This window comes from Pteropus alecto, unplaced genomic scaffold (genome assembly GCF_000325575.1).
Source record: "Pteropus alecto unplaced genomic scaffold, ASM32557v1 scaffold134, whole genome shotgun sequence".
Lineage (NCBI taxonomy): Eukaryota > Metazoa > Chordata > Mammalia > Chiroptera > Pteropodidae > Pteropus > Pteropus alecto.
In genome coordinates, this window is record NW_006436283.1 from 7,329,748 (window position 1) to 7,339,877 (window position 10,130).

Consider the following 10,130-nt stretch of genomic DNA (forward strand, 5'->3'; position numbering starts at 1 on the left):
TGTTTAGTTCATGCAGAAGATAACATGGGCTTGAACAGAAGGAGAGTCAGCTGATACGGAGGAGAGAAGATAGCCTGGCTAAGCAGAATGAGAAATGAGTCAAGAACGACTCTGATGCTTCCGGTTTGGATCACAGGTTTAGTCGCCACAGGTTGAATCTGGAAGGGAGCATGTTTTAAATAGAGGAGGTAGTCAGGTGAGGAGCACCCCAATGTGTTCAGTCAGCGGTGGCACATGTGATTCTGACCTGGGAGCCAAGAAAGGGGGGGATGTTTGGAGAAGAGGTCTAGATGTGGGAGTCATCGCTCGCTAGATGACGATTAAAAATGTGAGTGGATGGGACTGACCAGCGGCATGGAAGCGGAGCCGCAGGACGGAGCTCCCCGCTGCGGAGCTGCGGTATCCTGGCGTGCCTTGGGTGGGTTACAAATATCCAGACATGTTACTTTAACTGGGCTGCTACTGGGTATTCTGGAACCACAGGGCAGGGCTTCGGCCAGCAGAACCCCAGGACCGGTAACCTCGGGCCACAAACGGCTTTATTATTCTTCTCTTCGTGTACTGTGCAGGTATGATCATCTCCTAAGTATTTCTGATATGGAAAGACATATGAAATACTAGTGTATTTTATAACCATTGAATATATTCTTATTTAAGGGGAAGGTACAGGAAAATAAGTTTTAGAAGGAGTCAAGAGGAAAAGATCAGAGAGGGGGAAGGCGAACCTGGAAAGAATCGCATCGAGGATACTAAGTATTTAAATTTGCAGAGTGAACGTTCTTGCTGGCGGTTAGTTACCAGTGCATGCAAGTTCATTTACTTATTATCTATTTCATCTATTCGTTCATTCAGCAATTCAGATGGTCACGTGCATGCATCAAGTACCTGTGAGGTGTCAGGCGTGGAACGTTTGGAACTTAGTCATTCTTCTGGTTCTGGCCGATGGCACAGAGCAAATACTACAGCGAAGGACAGGGGAAATTGGTCTCTGACTTAAAGATTTACAAATCAGCCTAGTCTTCCTAGTATGTGGAGGGAAGAACAGGTCTACTCATGAGGGAGCTCTCAAAGAGCAAGCGGATTCTTTCTGGCGTTTTGATGAGAAGCCTCTTCAAGTCATTTTATTCCTGCGGGAATATCCGTGTGCATCCTGTGGGCCAGGCTCTGGGCTGAGAACTCAGGAGACACACGGAATCCTTGCCCTCGGGGGGCTCACATCTCAGAGGTGGGAGGCAGACAGCACACAGACACGTGGGACACCGGGCGAGCACTGTGGAGAAGAACAAAGCCGGAGAGGGAGTGGGTGTGGCCGGGGGAAATGGCAGCTTTAAATAGCGTGGTCAGGGACACTCCAGCATGCACGAGAAGGTACCAGGGAGGTCCCTGAGTTGTGATGACGGAACTCAGCCAGCAGCCCTCGGGAAATCTGACGCGTTGTTACTTTCCCTGGGTTACTTCCTCTCATCTGAGAACACTCTACGTACAGCCTGATTTTGGCCCGTGAGACCATCAGTTTGTTTTGCATTTGTCTTAGTGGCGAAACCTTTCTTCGCTCAGTGGTCCAGGGTGAATACCTATCACCACACTGCCAGGTGTTAAACAAACGGAACATAGAAGGTGCCCCTAAAATCGTCTTAGATCTCCTCTGGCTTTGAAATGGCGTATCTTGAATATCTTGTTTTACCCTCTGCCCTGTCTCACCTATTTTATATCCTTTTATTAAAACAAACAAACAAACAAACAAACAAAAAACTGGCAATTTTAGTTCCCCTGCCAACATAATTTTCCTCCAGAACCTGGCTGAGAAATGGCTGAAGCCAAATTCTGATTTGCTAGCTTCACCTGCCTGAGCATCTTGGGAGGCTGGGCCTGGGCATCTGGGGCAGAAGGAGCAGTGATTATAATGAGGTCCCTCTGGTCCTCTGAAAATTAACCTCCCTTAGATGGGATTCAAGACAGATTTGTATTGGACCGAGTTTGGCTAAACAGGTGTACCTCATTTTACCCCATGAAAGAGCGAATGAAATCAAGTTTGCAGCTCAAATCACATCTGAAATACTCTCCTGGGCACCGCTGAGACATGACATCTTACAGTGAATCCTTTTAGAAAATGAATACTTGACCTCAAATTTATCTTAGTACCAGGCACAGATTTGGGTATTTGAGTGTGTCTGTTTGTGCTATACTGTTAGTGAAGATTCGAGGAAGACCTGTGCTATTCACCATCAGTGTGATGAAGGCTTCATTGCATGAGATGATTCCTAGGTCTGTTGGCTAGAACAGGGGCCAGCAAACTTCTGTAAAAACCAAATAGGAAGTATTCCAGGCTTTGCAGACCATGCAGTTCCAACTTCTGGTGCAACCACTCAGTTCTTCCACTGAAGCACAAATGCAGATGTAGACACCATGCGAATGAGTAAGCATGGCTGCGTTTCCATAAAAAGTTATATATGATACAAAATTTTGAAGTCCATATAATTTTCATGTTTCATGAACTATTCTTTGGGTTTTTCTTTCAACCATTTAACAGTATAAAAAATTTTCTTGGTTTGTGGAGCATACAAAAACAGATGGCGAACTGGATTTGGTCCATAGGCTGTAATCTGCCCTCCCCTCTGCTGGAATGTTATGTTATTCAGGGTACCGCTCACACATTGTTTTCCCCAGGTTTACATGATTTTTGTTTAGTGGAGGTTTGTGGCATTGTTTTTACATACGGGTAATGAATTAAAGTGCCAACCAGAGTTTCGACATTTGCTCTGGGCTCTAGGTCCAATTGTGTAACCTTTCTGGGTCAGTTTCTTTACCTGTAAAATGGAGAGGATGGTCCTTGCCTCAGGTAAGTGGTGGGGAGATTAAGTTCTACGTGTCTATAACGCAGGCCACAATTCTTATACATAGTATTCATCCAGTAAGGTGACATTCAGTTATGACGGTCAACGCTTAATACCTGGTAACTTCTGCTCATTTTGTTTCTCGTTGGAAGAATCTCTTGGAGATTAAATTCTGAGGGCAGATGTGTGGCTAAATAATCTGAGAATGATTATTAGCCACCATCATCTTCTGTCTTGTTGTTGTGAGTTGTCCTGTTCCTTGTGTCAACGCTTCCAGCTACAGAGAAACTTCATTCCTGTTGAGCATGTCTGGCCGTCCGAGACTTGGCCATCAAGCTGGCAGTGAGAGTTGGCCTTCTCGGTCAGTGGATGTGTTAACTCGGCATGTTTGGTTATGGTCCAGACTGCATGGAGAGTCCTCCTAATTTTATTAGCCAATATTTCCGACAGTTTTCTTTCAATAGGGGACTCCATTCGTTCCCATTTACCAATCACAAGACCTTCTGAGACGTTGGTTGCTGTTCGTCATCATTAAATTAGAAAGAGCATTGTTTGAAGGGCTGTTTCTTCTCTGACACTACTTTTTCTCTTCCTTGAATACGTTTGTTAGGTCACTGTAATACATTTTTAGATAGGTAGGTACACTTCACCATGGGAGCTATATCCTGGACTTGAGATGGAAAATGAACCAACACAAATCCATATCACAACATGAAGATGGGAGCATCTGTGGAAAATAGAGCTCATACAGGAACCGACAGGTAGAGCAAGAAGTAGAAAATTCTGAAGACCACAAAGACACAGTGACATCTGCATACAAGGAGGTGAAGTGGAGTTTGCTTTTTTCCCTCTCCTTTTGCAATTGGGTACTTCTGTAACAGCTGTGATCTTATATACATATACACACACATATTCTATGTAATTTATATGTATAAACATTTAATGCTTTTATTCACAACATAACAAAAATGTAACAAAGAAACCCGAAATACAATGTTTATGTTAAATGTGTGTGTGCCTATATGTATATGTGTATATATATAGATATATACGCACGCACACACATATAATGAAATATATGAACTAGACAGTAAAGCCAGTGCCAAGGGGCATCATAAAATATCAGGTGTGGGTTCCTCACTGTCCGGGGCCAGAGGTGATACAGATGAGGGAAGAGGACTTGCTTTCCTTCAGCATTCCTTCCAGGTTCGATCGCTTCTTTTTGTTGTACAAATGATTTTAGAGTAGATTCCTGTCCACTGACAGCTGAATTATAGTGAAGAATTATTTTCACCATGCCTATGAAAGCCCAAACCTCTGCTCTCTGACCATGGAAGGCTGTGTCAGGTTGAGTGGCCAGAAGGTTAGATTCACAAGCTTCCTATTTTCTCCACCTACCTTCCAGTTCAACCTGGGAAAGAGGAATCGATGGAGAAGTTTTATCGAGTTAGTGTTGAGAAAATTTTTCAAGCACGATAAAAGATGAAGTTGCTAGAAGGGTTAACAAACTACTTGGCAGCAGAATAATGTTCTTTTTTTCTTTTTTTCTTTTTTAAGGTGAGGCAACCCTTAGTTGAGCTCACAGATTGCAAAAACTGTGCCAGCTTACAATCCCTTATTATTATTATTATTATTTTTTTACTTTTTATGCCTACAGCACCTGGTCTTCCTAGGGGGTCTCCCATCCAAATGTTAACCAGGCCCGACCCTGCTTAACTTTCGAGATCAGATGAGATTGGGTATGTTCAGGGTGGCATGGCTGTAGAACTCTTGAGTCTTTAGGCAGCTACTCTCTCTCTCTCTTTTAGCCTACTTTGTGCCATGCTGGTGTCACCTGTCTTCCTTCAGCATAACCCATGATTACACACATTGAACTAAAGTCAGACAGCTAAGGAACAACTTGCCCATCACAATACATTGGTAGTGATTCTTTCTTGTTTTTTAATGGAAGTGTTTATAGCTATAAATTTCTCCCTTAGCACCACTTTCAATGTGTCCCATAAGTTTTATGTTGTGTTTTCATTTTTATTCATCTCTAAGTATTTTCTAATTTATTTTGTGATTTCTTCTTTGAAATGGAATATTGTTCAGTCTTAAAAAGGAGGGAAATTCTGACCCGTGCTCCAACGTGGATGAACCTCGAAGACATTACGCTAAGTGAAATAAGCCAGTCATAAAGGGACAAGTACTTTATGATTCCACTTACGCGGAGCGCCAAGAACATATAGTCAGATTCGCAGAGACAGCGGAGAATGGTGGTTGCCGAGACCTGAGGCGGGAGTGGGTGGAGGGTGAGTGTTTAATGGGGACGGAGTTCAGGAGGGGAAGACGAAAAGGATCTGCAGGTGAATGGAGGTGACAGTTGCACGACAATGTGAATGCACTTAATGCCGTGAAGCATACACTTACATACGGATAAAATCGTAAATTTCATGCTATGTGTATTCTGTCACAATGAAAAAAAATATAAGAGAGAGAGGAAAAAAGGGGGAGGAGAGGAGGAGAGAGGGGAGCAGAGAAGAAAAATGTCTCAAACCAGCAAACAGAGACAAAGGAATAGGAAGGCGAGGTTCAGACCTAGGCTAAAGCCAAAATCCCCTAGTGAATTCTCCTTGGTTAGTGCCCTGCAAGCTGGGGGTTAAGTGTTCCATCCCCATGTCCCTTCCTTGGGTAGAGAGCCAGGTTTAGGCAGGGAAAAAAAATCACCGCGCAACATTCTATGGTTAAAAATATATTCTTTTTGCTCAGGACACAGAATATAAAATTGCTGGATATAATGCAATACCGAACACCCTGGTGTACGGTACCTATGACCCAGGACATATCGTTCTAAAATGACGTGGTGTGCCGATGATTAAGGACTTTCCAATAGAAAAAAGACTGGCGCGATACAAGCATGTTCTCCGGGGTCATCCGTCTCTCTCTCTCTCTCTATTGCAAACACTCAGCTCTCTCACTTCCTGTCGGATGTCAAACTGTGTATGTACTGACTCCCAGAGGCACCTAGTTATCACCTGTCTTTAATTTTTAGCCCAAAGACGATGTGGAAGATCTGCTGAGAAGGTCGCAGGTCTTCATTTGCAGCGAGAAGACACTGTCTTCGTGTTTAAAACGTCTTCGATTATTCCCAGTGGTTCTGACCAGTCACCGTAATCATCAAGGAGAACCTCCCCTCCCCCCACCCCCAGCTTTGAAAGCAAATGCCAGTCAGAGGGAAACAAGGCGCATGCATCTTACGCATCTTGTGATTTCTTCCATATTCATTCTCATTCTCTCTCTCTCTCTCTCTCAGAAAGGATTGGTTTAAATGAAGAATAAATAAGACTGAAAGGAATAGTGGTGAAGAGGAGGGTGAGGGTAGAGAAAAACACCAGGGTGTTTTTATTTTATTTTATTTTTCTATATAGCACTCTGGGAAGTTTTGAAGGAAAAAAAAAAAGATTTAAGAAGTGATACTTTTGAACTTCGGCCAAAAGCAAGCCATCAAAATGGGACACTGTCTCTTTAAGTGCAAGCCTGCACAAACGAAAGGAAATTAATTAAGTATCCGACGCTGGTGTGGCGCCATGGAAAGAATACACAATCTGGGTCCAGCATGCCAAATCTGAAATGAAAATGAAGGTGATCCGTCATATTTGGCTGTTTTTTTAAGACAGAATATATATTTTTGAAAGTTGACTAAGCAATTACCCAAATTAAAGAAACTGGAAAAGCAAACAGTGGTAAAAATGCTTTAATTTTTTAGAGGGTAAATTAGTTTTAAAATGGGGGCCTTTTATTATCTTAATACGAAAGAGAAAGAAAAAAAACTGCCAGGGTGTTGCTTAACTCCTTAATGGCAGCATGTAAGAGAATTTATTTACTGCCTCTGCCAATGATAAAGCTTCCAAACTTAAGGAAAACTTAAGAGGTCTCAGGCTGCTTCTGAGCGCTAAGGAAGAGATGCTTAGTATATGTTTCTGAATCTGAGATTTGTTAAAGGTCTTTTTTCTTTCTTACGCGTGGGTCTTCATGCTTCACTCTCCTGCCTTACATGCTGTCAGCAGCCAGATGGATTCTGTTCCCTACCATCATCCCCTACCCTCTGGACCACTAAACTTTTGGCAGGTAAGGGCGGTCTTTCGTTGCCATGTTTCTAATTAGTCTCTGGGAAAAGCTAAGAGAGATGAAAGGGCTTTTGCTAGAAAAAGATTCACCGAGAACATAAAAGGACACATGCCCAGCGAATTGCGTGGTCACCTCAACTTTTATTGTCCTTCTTCAGCTTGGAAGAGATGATCAGAGGCAAAGCTCTTGGAACTCCATCTTATTTCTCAACATCCTAGAGCTTTTCCTGATATCACAGGTGGGAGTAACTGTCAGAAGGAGACACCTCCTAAAATAAATATAGTATTTATGGAGATCGTTGAAGAGAAAGTTGTGTTAGGTTAGATTCTCTGTGGCTGCAGATGGAAAACCCATTAGAAATGGTGCTGAGACAAAAGTTCATTTCTTGTCTTTTATAAGCTAAAAGTTCCACCGAAGGTCTGGCTTCAACCATGATTAAATTTGACGCTTAGTTATATGTGGTGACCGGAGCCCTCACTTCCTAATTTGGGCAATTCTTTCTCACTCTGGAGCCTTCTCTTCCCTCGTGTGAGTCTAGTGAGAAAGAGGAAGTTTCTGAGAGATCAAATGAAGATTTTGGAAATTTCGCTGGCCTTGCCGGGCTCTGGGGTGCGTACTCATTTAAGAATTCTTCACCGTGTCTAGGGACATGAGGTGGGTGTAGAGTATTACCTTTGTCACATGTTACAGAAACTAGAAGCGGAGTTGGCTTCATCTAAAGTTCCTTGGGGAGGGGGGTTCTCCTTGATCGATTACTACAAGTTAGAGAGGAATATTATGCGTGGCAAAAATAGGTTTGCTTGCCTTCTCAGGAGACTCGGGTACCATTAAATGTTTTAAATGACCAACAATTGGTTCACAACTAGTTCAGAGGCAACAAACTCCCATCAGCAAACACAGTACAGGAGGATGGTTATAATGGGGAAGTTACTGGGAACTGGCTTGGCGATGTGGTCACCAGCCCCTGGTTTAAAGTCAGGCCTGAGGCTGCGTGTGGGCTCAGCGTTCTCTGTACACTCCTGGCCAGGTTGCATAACCTCGTCGATCCTTAGTTACCTTACTCAATAGCAACACCTGCCTTGTAGGGCGTATTAATTTCCTAGGGCAGCTATTGCAAATGATCACAAACTGGTTGGCTTAAAACAACAGAAGTTTATTCTCTCAGGATCTAGAGACCAGAGGTCCAATACCAAGGTGTTGGCGTAGCCATTCTGTCTGAAGGCTCTAGGAAAGAAACTGTTCCATACCTTTCTCTTAACTTCAGCTATTGCCAGTAATCCTTGGTGTTCCTCAGCTTATAGACATATCGCTCCAGCCTCTGCCTCTCTTGTTCCATGGTGCTCTTCCCTTGTGTGTCTCTTCTGTTTTTCACAGTGACACCAGCCACGTTGCGCCAGGGTCTACCCTAACTTGGTTTGACCTTATTTATTTTTTTAATTGAGACACAATTGACATATAACATCATGTAAGTTTAAGGTACGAAGTATACCGATTTGATAAATTTTTGTATTGTAATATGATTACCACCATAGCTTAGCATGAGCTAACACCTCTATCGATAATGTCACATAATTATTATTCCTTTTTTTTGTGATAAGAAGCATTAAAATCTAGTCTCTTAGCAACTTTGAAGTTTATAATACGATCTCGTTGACTCTAATCAGTATGCTGTGCATTAGCTCTCCAAGACTTATTTTCTATTGGTTTCAAGTTTGTACCCTTAAACAGTATCTCCCCAATTCCTCCCCTCCTTAGCCCCCAGCAACCACCTGTGTACTCTGTTTTTACGAGTTTGGCTTTTTTTAGATTCCACATATAAGTAATACTATACTCCCATGTATATATCCAAAGAAAATGAAAACAGAATATTGAAAGATATCTGTGCTCTCATGTTTATTGCAGCATCATTCACAATAGCCAACATATGAGAACGACCTAAGTGCCTGTCAGTGGATGAACTGATAAAAATAAAAAGTGATGCACACACCCACCAGCATGTCATTTAAATAATGTGAAGGAGATCCTGCCATTTGGGACAATGTGGATGGACCTTGAGAGTATTATGCTAAGTGAGCTCAGTCAGACAGAATGACAGATACTGTATGACGTCATTTTAATTTCATCATCTTTGCAAACACCCAATTTCCGAATAAGATCCTCATTCACAAGTACTGGGGTTAGGACTTCAGCAGTTTGGGGAAGAAGTAATTCAATCCATAATATAGGGTCGCTGTGATCCTATGAGATGATACATTTAACCATCATTATCAGCTAAGGCTCCCCGGCCATTCATTTACATCGTGCAAACTTAGAGTAGGAGAGGATTTTTTAAAAAAAGTTTTATGAGGTATAATAAATATACAGAAACATGTTCCAATTTAAGCATAACCTCAATATATTTTCAAATGGAGCACAACCATGTAAACAGCACCCGGATCAAAAAATAGAACATTAACAGGACACGTGTATGGGCTGCATGCTATGCATACTTTTAGTCTCAGGGGATAAGATTAAATATTCCAAAGAGGTTGCACCAATTTATACTCCCTCATCAAGGTGTAAGGGTTTTAGTTGTGCAACATCCGGGAGAGGAATCTTAGGGGTTTCTTTTATTCTTCCCTGATGTCAAAAAATCTTATCAAGAGCTAGGAGAAGTCTACCAGAGAAAATCTTAGCATTGATCTTCTAGTGAAAAGAAAGAAATGGAAAGAAGGTCGCCTCACACAGCTTTTGGAGCATGAGTCAAGGTAGTCTTTCTGGACTTCTGCACACTTAGGCAACTCCTCACATCCCTATGGGACTTATTTGAGTTTCTGGGATTTAAGATTCTTAGGAACTTGGTATATCCTTTTTTATACCCTTGTTCGTGACCTTTAATTTAAATATAGGTGACTTATTTTTATTTGAACTTGGGAAGAAGGGACATGGGATATATTAGTGCATTAATATATTTTCCGATGTCTCAGATGCAGAGAAATGAAATGAGTTGTCTAAGGTCAGCTAATGTGTGTCTGTGATTGAGGGGAAACTAGAAATCTTGGGTGTATTCAGGTGACTTTTACACTTAAATGTGCATATATTTCTATTTACTCAAGTCTTCTCATAGATTACCCAAGAGGTCACACAGTTATTAACCGAGGGAGGTGTCTTCCTTTGTTTTTATTTGCTACAGTAATGTATGCTGATTGT

General features: G+C 42.0%; 1 pseudogene; it reads right to left on the reverse strand.

Moving 5' to 3' along the window:
- Positions 1–4,482: 4,482 nt before the first annotated feature.
- On the reverse strand, positions 4,483–4,601 carry LOC112480073 (annotated as a pseudogene).
- Between the last annotated feature and the right edge of the window lie 5,529 nt (positions 4,602–10,130).